Source organism: Arachis hypogaea, chromosome 16 (assembly GCF_003086295.3).
Source record: "Arachis hypogaea cultivar Tifrunner chromosome 16, arahy.Tifrunner.gnm2.J5K5, whole genome shotgun sequence".
NCBI classification, from domain to species: Eukaryota; Viridiplantae; Streptophyta; class Magnoliopsida; order Fabales; family Fabaceae; genus Arachis; species Arachis hypogaea.
Genome location: NC_092051.1, coordinates 99679213 through 99682545, shown reverse-complemented (window position 1 = coordinate 99682545; position 3333 = coordinate 99679213). Strand labels below are relative to the sequence as shown.

Here is a 3333-nt window from a genome sequence, read left to right as displayed (position 1 = left end):
ATTCGGAGGAGGCGTCCAAGAAGACCCCAATCAACATCTAACCACCTTCCTGAGGATATGCGATACTGTGAAGTCTAATGGTGTTCATCCTAACACCTATAGACTACTTTTGTTCCCTTTCTCACTCAAGGATAAGGCATCTAAATGGTTGGAATCCTTCCCTAAGGAGAGTTTGACAACCTGGAAAGATGTGGTGAACAAATTTTTAGCCAGATTCTATCCTCCTCAAAGAATCAACAGGCTGAGAGCTGAGGTTCAAACTTTCAGGCAGCAGGATGGTGAGACTCTATATGAAGCATGGGAGAGGTTTAAGGACCTAACAAGGAGGTGTCCACCAGATATGTTCAATGAATGGGTGCAGCTACACATTTTCTATGAAGGCCTTTCTTATGAATCAAAGAAAGCAGTAGACCACTCATCCGGGGGATCTCTGAACAAGAAGAAGACCATTGAGGAGGCCATAGATGTCATTGAAACTGTAGCAGAGAATGACTACTTCTATGCCTCCGAAAGAGGGAACACTAGAGGAGTGATGGAGCTAAACAATGTAGATGCTCTGCTGGCCCAAAACAAGCTCATTACCAAGTAATTAGCTGACCTCACCAAAAAGATGGAGAGGAACCAAGTAGCAGCAATCACCACCTCATCAACAACCCAAGAGGGAGTGAATGCAGAGGCAGAGAGTGAGCAGGAGCAAGCCAACTACATTGGGAATTCACCTAGAAAAAAATCATGACCCATACTCCAAGACCTACAACCCTGGTTGGAGGAATCACCCAAACTTTGGGTGGGGGAATCAACAAGATCAAAGCCAAGATCAGAGACGTCACAACCCCAACAACAATGCATCTCACCAACAATTCACACAGAGAACATATCAACACCACCATAACAACACCTCTCCACATCCATATCAAAACCAAAATAACACTCCTCATCCTTCTACCTCCAATCCCAACCTACCATCATCTGATGACAGACTCTCAAGGATTGAGAACCTGCTTGAAGGCATATGCAAAGAGATTCAAGACAACAAGGTGTTCAAGGAGAAAGTGTGAGCAAATTTTAAGAACCAGGGAGACACCATCAAGAGGTTGGAATCTCAAGTGGGGTATCTCTCTGAGCAGATTCCCAAACCTACAGATGGATTCTCAAGTGACACAGAGAAAAATCCGAGAGGTGAAACAAAGAAAGTAAGATGGGAAGATTGCAAGATGGTCACTATAAGTGGTAAGGAGACTGAAGACAAGCCAAACAAGCCGTCAGAATAACCTGGAGATACCTCAGCAGAGAAGAAGGAAAAAGATCACCAAGAACCAAAAATCTCACAACAGGAGCTGCTGAGACTCTATGCACCCTTTCCCCAACTAGTCAATGGTGCTGTGGAGAAGAGAATATACTCAAAATTTCTTGACTTGTTTGCATCTCTGCATGTAAACATACCATTCATCAAGACCATCCAACAAATGCCTGCATACATCAAGTATATGAAGGAACTGCTTCCCAGAAAAAGCTCACTCAAGGGAGGCCAAACTATAGTAATGAACAAGGAGTGCGGCGCCCTCATTCAACCAGAGTTGCCTACAAAAAGAAAGGACCCAGGGAGTTTCTACATTCCTTGTGCCATCGGAGAAACCATGTTTGATAAGGGACTCTGCGATTTGGGAGCAAGCATCAACTTAATGCCCTTATCCCTTATGAAGAGGCTGCAGATCAATGAGATAATGCCCACAGATGTAGTCATCAGGCTGGCTGATAAAACTTAAAAACAAGCAATAGGAGTGGTGGAAAATGTGTTAGTAAAGGTTGGGAAATACTTCCTCCCAACAAACTTTGTCATATTGGACATGGAAGAGAGTCACACTCACCCAATCATATTGGGAAGACCATTCCTAGCTACAGCCAGAGCACTCATAGATGTAGAGCGAGGGGAGCTACTTTTGAGGATCCATGATGAACAACTCAGCTTTAATGTCTTCAAACTCTCACAAGAAACAGATCAAGAGAACAAGGAACCAAGGAAGAATCACAGTGAGATACTGAAGGAAGAAACAAGCACTGAAGCACAACCAGCACATCTGGAAACTCCCTTGATTGATGAACAAGGTAAACAGCAATTGCCACAGCTCAAAGAAAATCAGGAGGAACCCAAACCACCAGAATCATATGAGACCAGTAACCATATTTCCTTAGAGGAGGAGGTCACAAAGAGTAAGACAACATCACAAGGAACAAAGAAGAAGGTACCAAGGAGGTGGAGGAACAAGAAGATCCCTACCGAGGACTTCTCTCCAGGGGATAAAGTGATCTCAGCTTACTTCCCAGATATCCCTCCTAATCTCCCCACTGTACCATCTCAGTTACCTAAGGTCTTCACTATCAACAGAGTTCTCTCCTTGGAACATGTAGAGATCATTGATATAACCACTGGCTATAGGTCTACTGCCAGAGGAGAAGACTTGAAGCATTATCAACCTCCCTGATGAAGGAGAAACGTCAAGCTAGTGACGCTAAAGAAGCGCTTCATGGGAGGCAACCCATGTTTTATATGCTTTTAGAAAATAGTGAATAAGTCAATATTCATGAATTCCAACCCAAACTTGACAAACACTTGGTGAAATCCTTATTAGGCAGTATATAGTGAAGAATAAGTTTGGTGTTCAAAGCATGCCGAGAGAGCATGAATGCAAACCAGAGCATGCTAATCTTGGAGCCTTGAACAAAACTTTTTCATCACAGTGCTACAAACTAAGTTTGGTGTCACCCAAGGTGCCACCAATGTGCATATAAGGATACACAGTTAGTTAGTTAGTTAGTTGGTGTTCATGAATAGACAATCTAGTTCGTTTTCTTTATTATTCTAGCCATAAAGTTTAATTTCTCAATGATATTAATTTTTCTTATTTTTATAGGAAAAGGGAAAGGAGCATTGAAGGGGATTGATTGGACAATTAAATGAGGAAGGTTCGGACACCACAAGAGGAGCGTACTACACACGTGCATCAAGGAGGGATGCATTGGAAAATGTTGCCATGCAACATTGAAAAGAATGAGACCCTTGAAGACCGAACCAAGCCCCCTCATAAAGACGATGATCCTTGTGCCCATCCCCTGCAAAACCCCATCCGTCCATCCAACAACCACCACATCAATCCATACCCTTCATTCCCTCATCATTTCCCTATATAAGTGAGTCCTAGTCCGTACTTTCCCTTCACACTCAAACCCCCATTCTCCACACTTCACACTTTCGGCATCCAAATCACACCTTGTCCTAACCAACCAAATTCCTCATCTATCCGTACCTTCCACTCTCTTCACACAGTAACTCAA

At 43.1% G+C, this 3333-nt stretch overlaps 1 non-coding gene across 1 annotated transcript; it reads right to left on the bottom strand.

The window, feature by feature from the left end:
* Positions 1 to 238: 238 nt before the first annotated feature.
* Positions 239 to 345, bottom strand: LOC112761084 (small nucleolar RNA R71). The gene has a single exon (XR_003181495.1). It is a non-coding gene; the product is annotated as a small nucleolar RNA R71 (small nucleolar RNA).
* Positions 346 to 3333: the final 2988 nt, after the last annotated feature.